Raw genomic sequence first — 15,636 nt, 5'->3', positions numbered from 1 at the left:
AAAACTATAATCTATTCAAAGAAACTAAATGGAATTCTTGAACTAAAAAAATAAAGTAATCCAAATTGAGAGAATTGATTATTTAATGGACTGGGGGAAAAAAGGAGAGAAACAATGAACTGGGAAAATAGATAAATTGAAAATATATAGGGTGATCAAGAAAATGTCATCAATGAGTGATAAACAATACTCCTGATATGCTTCTTTTTAAGTTTTCTGGGTTGCTTTTAAATAACTATCATTTAACATATATTTAATATTATTTTGTCTAAAGATAAAAATTACTGTTTTAATTTTATTGAAAATGTATTTAGCTTATACTATATTAAATTGGGGAAATAGGCTTTTATGACAGTAAGTTTTATATTTCTTGATATTGCAGAGTTACTTTTCACTTATTCTGATAAAATTTTATATTCTACCATTAAATTATATAATTTCTTTAAATGGATTCTCTGCCAACTTGTTATCTATAACTCCATTTTATTTATTTCTACACTAGAGGCTCAGCGCATGAAAATTTGTGCACTCAGGAGGGGGCGGTCTCAGCCCAGCCTGCATCCTCTCACATTCTGGGACCCTTCAGATCGGGTCCCTAGGCCTGGCCTGAGATCAGGGCCTATCAAGGCTTTCCTTTACCCGGCTGCAGGCAGGTGGCCCCACCCCTGCCACTGCCACTGCTTGCCATCTGTGCAGCACTGCCCCCGCTCCCCTGCCACCGGTGGCCTCCCTCTGCAGGCGACAGGCTGGGGTGCGATGGCTTGGCTGGCCTGGGCCTCCCTCTTTCTCTGCTGGGGGGCAGGGCCAGCCCTGCGAGGGGCCCTCTGCCTACCTGATTGCCCCTAACTGCCAGCCTGCCTACCTGATCAACCCTAACCACTCTGCCTGCCTGTCTGATTGCCCCTAACTGCTTGCTTGGGGTGGGGCAAGCCCATGAGGGGCCGTGGTGGTCTGGTTTCTGGTTGCTTTGGTCATGACGCCTCTGGCCTTTTATTATATAGGATTAAAGAAGATGGGATATATTTCCCATTTTCATTTTTAGGTAGAATTAGAATAGAGATTAAAATTGTTTAATACAATTTACCCATTATATTTTTCTAAGCTTACAAAAGTGTTTTAGTGGATCTGCATAATAAATATCTTCAGCAAAATATAACATTTTGAATAATTTTAAAATTTTTATTAAGTAATTTATTTTATGATTCCAATCAGGAAACTCTGAAGAATGTGCTACCCAGTAATGAGACTAACAGGTAATTCCTTGTAAAGTTTCTCATTTTAATTTTAATAATTTTAGAGTTTAAGGCTGTTTAATTGAGAGAAAATTAAATAGCATTTATTGCATAAGGCAGAGGTACTTGTTATACTATAAAAACTACTAATGATTTATAAAAGTACATTTTTAATTCTTAAAATTATTAAGCACAAATATTAATGTTGGCTAACCTTATTTTAATTTTTCCAAGTCTAAAATTCCTTACTATATTTATTCTTTCTCTTCAAAAGATACAATATTCTAGCTTTGCAATGCTAGAGTCAAAAATAACTTCAAAGATAATAAGGCAACATAATATATATTTTGTAGATAGAACTATAGTTTACCAAACATTTACAGTGAAACATAAAATGCAATCAACATTTACACACTTGGAAAGATGTTAATATTTTGCTAAATTTTTCAGCCTTATCCAGATGTGTGGCAGCTCTAAAGAAAACAAAATACTCTATGAATAAACATAATCTCAATTATACCAAAATGACATTTTTCCTCTGATTTTCAATTTTTTAAAGAGAGAGTATAATCACTGGTTGGATGATAATAGCGATTAACAATCCTGATTTCTAAGAACAAACTATGACAGTGTATTTATTAGTCATTTCAGTGCCCATGCCATTTTAACAAAGTCTGAATTAGGTGACGGCAAAGTTTTAACAATGTGCCTCTTGCTATAATAATTTTGACACGACCCAAAATAAGGATAACAATCTACTTCGGGCTTTTGCACTTCTGATAAGAAGGTACTCTTTTAAAATTAATTTTAAGTTATTTTCAGGAAGGAATTATTACCAACCATTTTTATTTTCCTATCCACATAAATTGTATATCTACTTGGAAGTACTATTAACCTTGTTTAAACAACATTTTTCTAATATCAGGGAAAATTATAGTTCATAGGAAATTAAAATACATAAATAGAGCCAGCTGGATATCTATTTTAATCTCCTTTCCTAATACCTGTATAACTGTGTTTGCAAAAGAATTTCCTCCTAGGAGTTTATTGTTTGTCACCATTGTGTATACTGATTTTAGTAAACACTGTTTCCTCACATGTTACATGCTGAGTTTTACTTAGGTGTTTATGTCAGAACATAATTTTATAGCATTTAAAATTAGCCCTCGGTTCTGTACACCTGGCCTGCATTTTCAGATCCCCTTTTCCAAGTGTTTTCAAAGATACTTAATATACTAATGTGCATCGTATTCCCCTCATACCACTACAAATAGTTACATTGAGCAAAAAAAACGTGTGTGCCTATGTGTCCCTTACTTGTTAGTATGGATTTTATGCTGTGCTTTAGTACATTTAGAAATAATCACTTATTTAATTATAATTCTAATCAAGTGAGTAAATATAAATAATGTTTATATGATTATGACTATTTATATAAATCTGAGTATTTTTCTGCCTGTAATATAGTTTGTGTCATTAAAGAATAAAATTCCAGATATCTGCAGCCATTAAGAATTGTTGACAAGGCGATTCAGGAAGGACTCAGAGATAATCATTTTGGGTAACGGGAAAGACACTCTCATTTAGTAAACCTGCTGGTAGTTGACAAACCTTCCGGAGCACCAGCAGATTAAAATTTTAAAAATAAATAAATCTACCAGCAGATCCAGGCTCCTGCCACAAACCAACTCGAAATGAGCATATGAGACCCAGCTCATTTCCACTGTTGTTAGGACCCATAAAGCATCAAGCTAGGAAAATCATAAACTAAAACCATGGAAATACAGGTCATAATGACTGTTATGAGTGTGGAATTTTAATCAATGAAAACAAGACTGAGAAGTTCCTGCAGTTCATAAACCAGTGGCCAGACAGACAAAACAGCAGAGCTGGTTGCAATTTAAGACACAAATGAGGATCACAGAAGGATAGACAACGAGCCAATATGACGAGATTAGCAACAAAGCTGAGCCTTCATTTTGTACTGATAACATTTTACATCAGTCTCTTAAATTGAAAGACCTATGTAGAAGTTAGTAAAATAGAAAACAAACACAGCAGCCTTAAAATTCCGGTAGCACACAAAACCAGTCTAGTCATGCAACCACAGCGCAATTGAGCTTATTTTGCAAGATAACTTGACCTGGGTTAATTCTTGTTTATGCCTCTGGAAATCATTAAAGAAAATTAAGTTGCTTCCCAGAAGTGATTTGAAGTAACTACTAACCAATTCCCTATGATTTAAGAAAATACTAAAATTATAACCAATTACTATAAAGAATAAACTCTCACTGCCTCCTCATAAGCTGATTTAGAACAGCACACTCCTGCGCATCAGCCCAGGTTTTGGTTTGAGTGCTCCTGGTGTTGGTATGTGCACAATAGAATTTCACTCATTACTACTCGGGTGATTCATTGGATTGACTTTCGTCATTTCCAAATGTTTGACGAAGTAAACGTAATAACTATGCTGGAATAATAACTTAAGACACTGAATATTTGCTCTGCTTCATCTTGAAGGCCCCGTACTGTGATCCCCAAGGCCTTACCTTCTTCCCTGACTTCTAAGGGGCTTTTCAGCAAAATCAATGGACTGGAGGCTTCAGCAGAGAGTGTGGTGTCGTCACTCGCTGGGGTTCAGCAAAAGGAAATGTGGTGTCTTCCGTGGGTTGGACGGTGATGTGCTGAGCTGCGGGCCTGGGGGCCAGAAGACCCGTAAGTTAAAACAAGTGTGGGACTCGTGCAGAAACAGGACTACCTAACGCAGTGGTTCTCTACCTTGGCTGCACATTAGAATCACCTGGGAATCTTTTTAAAATCCTGATTTCTGGGCCTCTTCCTCCGGAAATTCTGTTTCTTTGTTATGGGCTGGGGCCACAACATTAGTAACAAAGAAACAGAATTTCCGGAGGACGAGGCCCAGAAGTCAGGATTTAAAAAAAGATTCCCAGGTGATTCTAATGTGCAGCCAAGGTTGAGAACCACTGATCTAACGTATGGGTCAGCTGCAACTGCCCCGCACCTGGATCTCATTGGGGTTGAGAATGCATCTTGCATTTCTCTTGATAATCAATTTAATTGGACTCTACAGACACAAATTTGATGGATTTTCAGAAACTAGTAGAATCAAAACTAGAACAAAGGAGGATGGAAGGCAGGGCCCTTGGGAAAGCAGTGAAAATGGGAAACGGTTTGTGAAGAATTTCACAAACCATTGAAATTAGCAGAAAGGAGAGATAATATTATAAACCACCTGTGACTAGAATAATAGGAATAGGAAAGGTTAAGAACACCTTTCTACAAAAAGCACCAGTTCTTTTTTGCTCCTTAACTAGTAAGTTTCTTTTGATCTTACAGGGTTGTGGAATAGAACACACATCAGCACAAAAACAAAATCCTGCATGTGTCTAAAAACTGTCTCAACTAACTTTTCCAAAGTAATAGCTTCAGTCAAAAGTCTAGAACCCAGACTGAGCATCCCAGAAACTCAAAGCCTTAGAAAATGCCTTTCGAAACTAATTATATTTCTGTGTTGCTGTGTCATGTGTCCATTCAGTACAGACAAGAATTCTTGTAAAGCCATTGTCAAATTGTTTTTTAAGAAATGTACTGAAACCTGTATCTTTTTAGTCTTCTCTGTTTTTGCAGTAGTTGATTGCAGTGCTCTTCAAAACTGACAATTTGCCTGAAATACTTTCAAATATCCTCTTGAAAAGTAATTCAGACTCACATATCATTGGCCTAAAGGATTTATAAAAGCAACACTTGTGACTGCATTTTGAAAGGAGAACACACACATACACACAGGAAGTAGATGAGGGATCACACCTTCAACTGAGATATTTATTTCCTATACCTTAATAAAGAAATTAATGTGGCAACTTTGTACATATGAGCCCAAAGAAAGAAAACTTAGACAAAGAAACATTTATTTTATTTGGAGACTGAACTTTAAGTTGTATACAGCTAGCTCTGTTTTGGTTCCCAAAGCCTCAGCCCATGGCCTTTATTCTTCTCTCTTTTTTCTCCCAAGTGAGTATTTATCAACCCTGGGGGCAAATCAGAATGATCTAACAGATAGATTCTAACTCATCTTGAAACAGACAATCCTCAGATCCCACTCTTAGGTAATATTCATATATATATGCATATACAGGTAAGTTTGTAAGTATAATACACACAGATATATATACCAATATGGTGTTAATTAATATTTTATATTAAATAATTCTCCTAATATTCTCTATATATTTATAATTTGTTTATATATACAAATATATATCTATATAAAATATGCATGCCCATAGTATGTGTATGTGTATTACATACATACATATGCACACACATGTATGGTGGACTCATACTGCTAGGGTTCAAAACCCCTCACTACATATTAAACCTCAGGAAAGTTACTCAAACTCTCTATGCCTTAGTTTTCCCATTTGTAAAGGGAATTAATCTCAAATGTGAGGAGAGGCAGAGTTTGACACCGTAGCATATTTGGGGGTGGGGGGGCAGGCAGTGGTTATTTTAAGGGGGTTATTTTAAAAGAAATCAGTCCCAGCAAGAAACTTTGGCCTTCTCACAACTGCTTACAATAATTTAGGTAGAGAACATGCTCCAAGAAAGGAGCTGTATAGTTTAATATCAACTCGTGTGACAGCCTGGGAGAAACCTAGCGATGCTTGTGTGATCAAAGTCCTCTCAATGTCCCAGTGTTAAAGATGGCCTAGCAAGCATTTATTTAAAAACATCTGGTTTTCTGTCTCCAAGTGAACTGCCTTTGTGGGGGAGAAACAAACCTTCCTCTCCACCCTCAAGGTTTTTCTGGCTGGTCTAATAATCATGAGGCAGATTAGCAAGAAAAAGTAATTAAATTTAGATCATACATATGTATGGGAACCCTGCATACAGGAGAGAGTCAGAGACTCCATGGCTGGAGAGGTTCAGAGGTAGAAAGGGGGATGGAATATGTAAGACATCGGAGTTAGGGGTGGGGTATGTGCCTCAGGGGGCTTCGAAGAGTCACTGCAGGATGATAAGAACAGACCTTTAGTAAACAGAAGTTTGTCCTGCCCTAGAGATAAATCAAAAAGGTCATGTCTGATAATCTCTTTATTATGCACCAGGCCCCTAACTTAATTTTTCTAGGTAAAGAGAGGGGCAGAGGTTTCTCTTGAACCTGAAGCTAACATTGCCTATAGTTCAAAGTAATCTGCATACCGCCAAGGCACGTCCTGGGGTGCCTCCTTCTGAACGCCCACACATTTCTGCCCTTTGAGTTTTCAACCATCACCTCCGTCCTTAGGTCAAGATGAGGGCATGAAAGCCTTAACTGTCTGATCTGTGCTCAGGCCCGTATTCTTATGGACTCCCCTAGGTAAATACATAGTAAATTTGGGCATTTTCTCCTGTTTATCTCTTATATTTATTTGATTATCAGTCTAACCAGTAGACTTTAAAAGTGGTAGGAGGAAAATAATTTTTTATTTTTGTATGCAGTGAAACTTAAATTATGTAAACCATATTAAATTACTTAGAACTGTGTCTGACACTTAGTAAGTTGTGAACAAGTGTTAACTCATAGGACTCATTTAATCTTCCATCTACCCCCATGAACTAGGACCTTCAAAAAGTCCAGAAGCAAGTTTGCTGTGCTCGCTGCTAGATCCCTAACGCCCTGTGCAGGGCTTACATGCAACATGTTTCCCATATATATGGTTGCATTGAATAATGACAAAGACATAGAACAGTCTGGCCTTTTATAATTGGACTGTAAATACTAATTGAGATTAGTCCTGAAAATAATTTTGAAGAAAGAGTTCAGGATTGCAGGTTAGAAGTAGACATCTTCTACAGAGAAACGCTCTGGGGGGTCAGACATAGCAACTATATTTAAAAAACCAAATCAAACCAAAAAACAACATGTTTTTTTATTTTCAATCCAGCTCCAGTAGACACACTGGCAAAAACAGCAAAGACGTAAGTAGAAAAAAAAGAACTGAATTAATAAAGGAAAAGCTATAAATTTAAAACAAACATTACAGCCCTAACCGGTTTGGCTCAGTGGATAGAGTGTCAGCCTGCAGACTGAAAGGTCCCAGGTTCGATTCCGGTCAAGGGCATGTACCTTGGTTGCAGGCACATCCCAGTAGGAGATGTGCAGGAGGCAGCTGATCGATGTTTCTCTCACTGATGTTTCTAACTCTCTATCCCTCTCTCTTCCTCTCTGTAAAAAAATCAATAAAATATATTAAAAAAAAACAAACACTGCAATGTGCACACTGCATGAACAAAAGCAGTAAGGTCGGGATGAAGGAAGGGTATGACTGGTGGTGCTGAGCCAGCAGCCAAAAGCAGCTGGCAGACTTGGCAAATGCCCACTTAACTGGTAGCTTCCCTGCTGACCCCCTCAAGGCAAGTTCCTTCTAAGTCCTTCCATACTGTTTTTGAAGGCTCAGATGCATAACCATTTTGAGTTTCTTTTATTATTTTTATTTTAAAATTATGTTTAGAGAGAGACAGAGAGGAAGAGAGATAGAAACATCCTTGAGAGAGAAACATCATTGATCAACTGCCTACTGCACACCCCCCTACATAGAGATTGAGCCTGCAATCCAGGCATGTGCCCTGACCAGGAATTGAACCCATGACCTCATGGTTCATCTGTGGATGCTCAACCACTGAGCAACACTGGCCAGGCTCTTTTTTTTTTTTTCTAGTATGACGATTTAGGAGGTAGTTACTTTAGTGTTTTGTTTCATTTTTTGCAACAACAGAAGAATTTCTTGAATATTTGATTTTCTCCCTACTGCTTGTTCCTTTCCAACTTCAAAAGATTTTTGAATAATAAAGAAACATTTTTGGAGTAAAAAAAGAAAGACATATGGTTAAGTTGTTTTTTTTAGAAATACAGAAACGCAAAGTAAGTTAAGTCCCTTGAAACTAGATACTTGTGTTAGAAGGTGCAGCAACATCTTTGTATGTTTTTAAAAGGGACCAAAATTTACCACTCCAAAATATGCCTCTTTAGCAGAGGCTCTGAAAACTAAGTAGAAGTTACCTTTTCCTAAGAGAAATTTACATTGATAAGAGCAAACTCCATTTGTTAGGATGTGTGCCTCTCTATACCAAGAAGAGAAAGATGAGTACATAAATCACTTGAGACTTTTATTAATGGAGAAGTCAACTGACTTAATTTTTTATAGCAGTCATACTCTGTCTGCTGTTCTTTTCCTGATATCCTTCTATAACTGGCTCCCACACCCTACATCATCTTTCTCTTTAGCTGGAGATGGTATTTAAATTGATTCCTTCCAACATTTCAGTGAGTTATTCAGTTTCCTGGATATCTCCCATGTGTGTAGGAGGTATACATGTTATTAAGCTTCTGTGGATTTTTTTTCCTCTTAATCTGCCTTTTACTACACGGGAGTCTCAGTCAAGAACCTAGAATGGTAATGGGAAATTATTTTTCCTCCCCTACAGCTCTTAATGTTATTATATAATCTAGAGAAAGAGGGAGGGAGAGATCATGACAAGAGGCATTCATGTTACCTGTCAGCATTCACACTTTCTCCATCTGGGGTTGCCATGTAGAAACATAAAGGAAATCATGTACTTGGAAAACATACAGAAAATAATGTATTTCCCAGCACTGAAGTTGATAGCTGCCAGGTCTTCCCCTCCATGAACCCCCATTTGAATATCTGTCTACCAAAGTATATAATGCACTAAAATTAATACTCGCTTTGTTGTTGTTAACCTTGGATCACCTATAGATATTTTACCAGTGGGTGGGAAGAGGTGCTAATCCACACTCGTTGTTCATAGGAGTGGTCTTGGGCTATCCTGAGAAAAATAAATTTCTGAGACTTGCACAGGAGGGTGAGATATTGTAGAAAGCTTTATTTCTGTGGAATTACACCTGAATGTCCAAGGTTCCATTTCCCTTTGTACACCCTCCAGGAAGAAGTGTGGCTGTGACTTCAATAGGACTAGTATCAAAGCCAGTGTCCAGAGTTTCCGGTCCATTTTGGAGCAATCCAGTCCAGCATCAAGCTAGCTTAGTTTGTGTTCCTAGCTACAGCCCATTAGTCCATTGCGTCTGGGGTCCTCATGGCTATGGGCCATGTGGCTATGGAGGAATATGGGCAAGAGCAAAGCCAAAATAATGGGAGAGCCAACAGTGAACCAAGAACCAGGAGAGAGAGAGATAATTCCTCTGTTTGGGGGATTATATATCCACAAATTCTGTGGGCTTGCAGTGGCCCTGCCTACTCTGACCAATGATCTCTGTTCCAAGGTTTGATTGACTACAAGCACCTTCCCTATGTCACCCCGAATTCACTGCACACGTGTCTATCTCTTCTTTGTTGGACCCTTTACACACAATGATTCTGCAGGGAATGGGCCAGTGGTTCCCTGGGAAATTGCAGCTTCCCAGTGAAGCTGCCCAAATGACATCCCTAGAATGTCTGGCCTCCCATTTGCTCCTTTCCTATTATTAATAACTAGCTAATTACAATGGTAAAAGGTCAATAGTTTAATCAGAGCTTCCACTTAAGAAAATCTACCAAATCACAGAATGTGTGCTTTTAACTACTCAGCTCATGCTTTCATGATTACTCCATTTTACACTTTTGAAAACATCCAATATTTTTCAAACATTACTTCAAAGACCCTTAGGATTTTGTGTATGGAATATGAAGACCCATTACCTTCCCTAATATTTATATCAACTTCTCATCCAAGGTAATGGTGGAATAACAAAAAAAGAGTTGAAAACCTGGCCTGCTGAAAATGTATTTGTACTTTTCTCTAATGAAATCTATTATTCATACCAGAACAAACAAACAAACAAAAAAAGATGTTTAAAGAAAATGATGTTCCTTGGAATAAAAGCCTCAACTGCATGCAGATTAGTTCTCTGATTGTCTTAGTACTTTGATGTTGATGGAGTGCTGGGCAGGCCACCGCAAGATGTGACACTTTGGCATATTAATTATTTTGTATTAAAGTTACTTGGGAAACAGCTTGTGCAAGGAGCATACTCTGACCCTCCTTTCTGTCCCCCTGAAGGCAGGAAATAAAACTTTCACGTGAAAGGTAACCTCCCAAACCCAGAGGTAGTGAGACACCCTTGTTGCCAGAGATAGGGAATTCCGGGCAGACAGGCTGGGTCAACAAGCGCTGCCTAGTTCCTTCACTAATTAGCCACCATGACTAAGTTTCTTTGTCTTGTCAGTTCTTCACAATGTATTGTTCTTTGTCTAACATGTATAAAAGCTGTCTGCTTTTGTCACTTTCGCGTCTCATATTTCTATGGGCTTCTACACATACAAAATTAACATTTGTTTTCTCCTGTTAATCTGTCTTATGTCAATTTAATGACTAGAATATCCAAAAGAATGAAGAGGGATAAGTGGAAATTTTTCTCTACCTGACAGTGCCTCATAATTAAGGAGAAAAGCCCTGGCTGGTTTGGCTCAGTGGATAGAGCATCAGCCTGTGGACTGGAGGGTCCCGAGTTCGATTCCGGTCAAGGGCATGTACCTTGGTTGCGGGCACATACCCAGTGGGGAGTGTGCAGGAGACAGCTGATCAATGTTTCTCTCTCATTGATGTTTCTGGCTCTCTATCCTTCTCCCTTCCTTTCTGTAAAAAATCAATAAAATATATTTTTTTAAAAAATAAAAGATCTTTAAAATAATAATAATAATAATTAAGGAGAAAAGATTCCTGTTTATATTAATTAGCCATTAGGAATTGGATTCGGTAAGCCTTTTTCTTCTTTTTTTAATCTTTTTTTTGATCATTGCTTTCAACTGCTCAAATACCAGGAAAAAAGGTTAATTTTAGAGTGAGAATATAACTACACAAGTATCTATATTAATAAAAGGGTAATATCCTAATTAGACCAGACATCCATCTGGACAAAGCCACGGTGGCAGGGGTCGAGGCAGAGGAGGCTAGGGGTGACCAGGCCGGCTGGGGAGAGCAGTTAGAGGTGACCAGGCCGGCAGGCAGAGGTGGTTAGGGGCGATCAGGCAGGCAGGCAGGTGAGCGGTTAGGAGCCAGCGGTCCTGGATTGTGAGAGGGATATCTGACTGCCTGTTTATTGGGCTTAAACCGGCAGTCAGACATCCCCTGAGGGGGTCCTGGACTGGAGAGGATGCAGGACAAGCTGAGGGCATCCCCCCCACCCCCATGCACAAATTTCGTGCAACAGGCCTCTAGTAGTTTTTATAATAGTGATTTTTAAAAATCCCTCTATTGTATTAATCCCTAAATACCATCTTCCCTTCTTTAAGAAAGGGAGAGGTCCATCAAAGTAGAAGAAATTTGTTACCTTTGCATATAAAATTTTTTTCCCTCCTCCTAAGTTCTCTTTCTGCCTGAGTTAAAGGTTGAGAGGAACTCCTATTATATATATGCATTTTATATAGAAACAGGCTTGGTAGAAAGAATCATTCACCTGCCAACATTTTTTCTCTTTTACTTGGATGGAACTAGGCAGATGTGTTTCAGTCTAGTTTCCTTTCCTCAAGAGCATAGAAAACTTGTATTTGCAAGCCCCTTTTGCAGTTAGGGTGGGACTGGTCAAAGTGATGTGAGCAGAAGAGATACAAAGTTCCTCTAAGCCTGACCCTTAGTGTTACTTTGTGCACTCTGTGTCTACTCAAATGCAGAAAACCAAGAAAAAAAACTGACCAACGGAAGAAGCCTGGATGTCTGAGTCACCCCTTGGAGAAGAGCTGTCTGGAAGAATGGTTTATGTACACTACCATAAAAGGTGAGTAAGGAACACATTTACAATGGACTAAGCCACGGAGATATGGGGATTTATTTATTTTTTTAAATATAGTGAGAATATATATTTTTTAAAAAATTAGTGAGAATTCGTCTAACTAATAAGGCACCTGGTAAGGGCCAGCCACCTTTTAAAGAACTTTATATCCACACATGGCAAAAACTATAATTGCCAAGTGTACAGAAATAGCAATCTAATATCTGAACCTGAATTATATAGTGCCCCTTGCTTTAAAAAGTGCAGCCATTATAAATAATTAGCCGATTCATAAGGCAGGATTCTGTTTCTCTGTTACCATTAGCTGTAGAGATCATAGTAAAGTAACATAGATAACAGTATAAAGTCAGAAATGATTACTTGGGGTTGCACGAAAAGTTATTAACTAATAGTGCGTTCTTGCTCTGACAAGTGAGGATTTCACATATACATTAGGGTCACAGAAATAATCTTAGCTAAGGAAATATATTTTATGTGAAATGTATACTTAAAATTTTAATAGATATGCAAACTTTACAACCTTTCATAGTTGTTTTGATTTTTACCTAAGGGAATTTTCTCTTAAGGCCTAACACTATTCATTGACATAGTAGTATGCCATCAAACACTGTCATATAATTAGTCAAATGTATGAAGAATTTTGCTTTACTGACAAGTATAACTATGGTAATTGGTAAATAAATATGTGTCATTTAATTAGATTGTTAATTAACACTAAAAACAATATAATCACTCTTCACGATGCAAACGATTCATGTATTCTCTGTTCAAACAAACATATACCCACGTATATCCCTTGTCATTGACTGAAATTTTAAAAATGTAAAATTATATTTGTGGGGGAATTTTTAACTTAATTGTGGAGCAGATACTGCAAATATTATTTTTAGCACAATTTGAAATTTTGCTCTGAGACTGAGATCCTAATGTGAGTAGAATATTTCTATTGATTTTTTAAAAATTAACATTTTCATAAAATTCAGGCTGCTTTGGCTTAACATAAGACACAACATAATCAGTAGGGACTTGTTTCTTCCCTGTACTTGGTGAACCCACTCTTTTGTTCTGACGCAAAGGTGAACACAAATGTTTCTAATATGCTAATGATATCTTAACAAATTCTTCACTTTAGCACATAGTCATATTTTTCAAAGGTTTTCATTCTGAGAAATACTGAGTCAAAATTCACCATATTGGAACATTTAGAAGATAAACTTCTGGCATCTGCTTTCAGGGGTAGAATGCCACAATGTTCCCAATTAGTGAAAGACGAATTACATGCATTTTTCCACACTGGGACGCTCTTATTCAAAGTCAACATTTGGGTCCTTAGTATTTTTCTTCTTGTTCTCCGTCTAAGGAAGCTATACTTTCAGTTTGCAACTTTATTTAAAGCATTTTGTATTCAAAACATGCAATACCTCTCTCCTGGCCCAAACAAAAACAACAAACCACTTCACAATTCCGTCTCTGGCAGACTGATTGCATTCTGATTGATGCCAAGAGTCTGATTTCAGAATTTAGCTGTGATACAAAGGCAAGGTGATAAAGTAATGAAACTGGTTTTCTAATGTAGCTCTTGATCAGAGTATTTTAATAAATGGCATTTCAAAAGTGTTATTAGCAATGGCAACTTCATGGGTTAGCTAGAAAATAATAAGGTCAATGCAAAAGTTTTCCTGAAGGTTTATTATCTCAGAGGTAAGGCAATGCTGAGAGAGGTGGGTGGATTGGAAGAGATTAACCAAAGAACTTGTATGCATATATGCATAACCCATGGATAGGGGGTGGGGAGGACTAAAGGGGCCAATGAGGGGAAAGGGGGACATATGTAATACTTTCAATAATAGAGATAAAAATAAATAAATTTAAAGGAACTGAAAAAAATAGTAAGAGAGGAAAGAACTTAAGTAAAAATGTCAACAATCATAACATCAATATTGAGGGAAATATTGCAGAGAGCAGACTAGAACAGTCAGTCACTCCAGAGAGAAGCTGAGAACATATAGAGAAAGGAGATACAGGGAAGCATGAAGATGATGGAGAACAGGGTTAATGAAAAGAACTTTCAGAAAAAAAGAGGTCTTTTTAAAAAGGGTTTTCTGAAAATTTTCCTATTTTGTGTGTGTGTCTTCAAGATCTATATTATTATTATTGATATCTGCTTGGAATTGAATTGTTTCATTTTAATTTCTTGTTGTTTGATTTTTGTTGTTTTTAATTGTTTTAGAGGCATTCATGTGTTGTTCTTATCTATAAGTGGATGGCTCTTGCCTCAAAATGACCAAGGCATATTCAAGCTAATCAACTAACTTATTAAATCAAGGGGAATAGACGTTGCAGCAGCCACTGTGACACATAATCTCTACCTAAAAGTAACCTGGAAGTATTTTTAGAAATAAGAAATGCATCCTAATTTGCAACTTCAGCCCGGTAAAATACCTGTCTTGGTATGAACCAATCCTTTGTCTCCCTGCTCTTACCCTCATCTACTATCCAAATATAATTGGAAGAACAAAGAGAAACCCTTAGAAGATCACTGCAAAATATTTGTGTAATTAGAGGTTTAGACAAAGATAAAGTCATTTAAAATCAACATTAAGAACAAAGATCCTTGCCCAGCCGGTGTAGCTTAGCAGTTGAGCATTGACCCAGGAACCAAGAGGCCCCTGGTTTGATTCCTGGTCAGGGCACATGCCCAGGATGTGGGCTCAATCCCATGTGGGGGGCATGCAGGAGGCAGCCCATTGATGATGTTTTTCTCTCATTGATGTTTCAATCTCTCTTTCCCTCTCCCTTTTATTGATAAAAAAATCAATAAAAACATATTAAAAAAAAAGAACAAAGATTCTTAAGTGCTTGATTTGGCACACAACAAAACAGACCAAGTTTTATTTTCATGGAACTTTCCTCCCAGTTAGAGAAATTCTAAAGGATAAACACATTCACAGATAAATATCTTAAAAGTTGGAAGATACTATAGTGCAAATACATTAGATACTAGGTAAGGAGTGATAATGGAGTTAGTTGTGAATTTCGGAGAATTGGAAAAAATGAGGAAGGAAGCCATGATGGCATATAATTCATTTCAGACAGAAGTAATACAAGAGGTTTGCATTTTCTAAGAGAATAAAAGGTAGGTCCCTTCACAGTGAGGAGAGTGAGGCAGATCATAGAGACCAGGCACTTGTACAGCAGACTCAGGACTTTCACACTGAGTGGCCTTTGTGGTTTCAGAGCAAAGTGAAATGAATTGGGTTAAACCTTAGAAAGATAGTTGTGACTACACAGTCTGGGTGAGTACAAGTTGGGAAAAAGAGATGAGGTAGCTACTGCAGGGTCAAGTTGAGGGATGAGGGTGGTTAAGACTAGTTGAAGAGATAGTATATATTTAGGTTTTAGAGCAGCCGTGGGCAAACTACGGCCCACGGGCCGGATCCGGCCCGTTTGAAATGAATAAAACTAAAAACAAAAAAAGACCGTACCCATTTATGTAATGATGTTTACTTTGAATTTATATTAGTTCACACAAACACTCCATCCATGCTTTTGTTCCGGCCCTCCGGTCCAGTTTAAGAACCCAGTGTGGCCCTC

At 37.6% G+C, this 15,636-nt stretch overlaps 1 protein-coding gene across 3 annotated transcripts in view; it reads right to left on the bottom strand.

Moving 5' to 3' along the window:
- CDH18 (cadherin 18, type 2) overlaps nt 1-15,636 on the bottom strand; it is a 686,463-nt gene that overhangs the window by 427,960 nt on the left and 242,867 nt on the right. Inside the window, exon 3 of one of the 3 annotated variants that reach the window (XM_014546326.1) lies at nt 3,782-3,929. The exons of the other annotated variants lie outside the window; for them this stretch is intronic. The gene's annotated coding sequence lies outside the window, so the exon portion shown is untranslated. The remainder of the gene's footprint in view (nt 1-3,781; nt 3,930-15,636) is intronic. 3 annotated transcript variants of the gene reach the window in all.

Source organism: Myotis brandtii, unplaced genomic scaffold (genome assembly GCF_000412655.1).
Source record: "Myotis brandtii unplaced genomic scaffold, ASM41265v1 scaffold440, whole genome shotgun sequence".
NCBI classification, from domain to species: Eukaryota; Metazoa; Chordata; class Mammalia; order Chiroptera; family Vespertilionidae; genus Myotis; species Myotis brandtii.
Note: the sequence above shows the minus strand (reverse complement) of the source record. Positions and strands in the feature narration are given on the sequence as shown.